We start from the raw sequence: 365 nt of genomic DNA, 5'->3' as shown, positions 1-365 counted from the left end.
CTAAATACATTTAACTGGGCATCACTGTGAACGCACCAGCTGATTTTTAAGACCATATCCTACAATTATGGACAAATTAATCAAAATAACATGACCTACGAAGGAAATTAATAAAAAAATAAATTCTACACTCTAAATCCGATCTATGTAAACTGTAAACAAGCATCTTCGTGTTGCAATGCGTATTCCTGAATGATATGTGTGCCAGATCCCACGCCGCATGAAATCGCTATTCATGGAGAAAATATGAGATCAAAGGATGAGCGAAGTGGGGCTTATAAGAATATGTATATTGAAAATTTGCTTCTCCGTTTCATATCGCAACAGGTGAAAAATAAATCAAAATTCTCTCTCATTTGGGAAGG

Source organism: Penaeus monodon, chromosome 25 (assembly GCF_015228065.2).
Source record: "Penaeus monodon isolate SGIC_2016 chromosome 25, NSTDA_Pmon_1, whole genome shotgun sequence".
In the NCBI taxonomy this organism is placed as follows: domain Eukaryota; kingdom Metazoa; phylum Arthropoda; class Malacostraca; order Decapoda; family Penaeidae; genus Penaeus; species Penaeus monodon.
Note: the sequence above shows the minus strand (reverse complement) of the source record.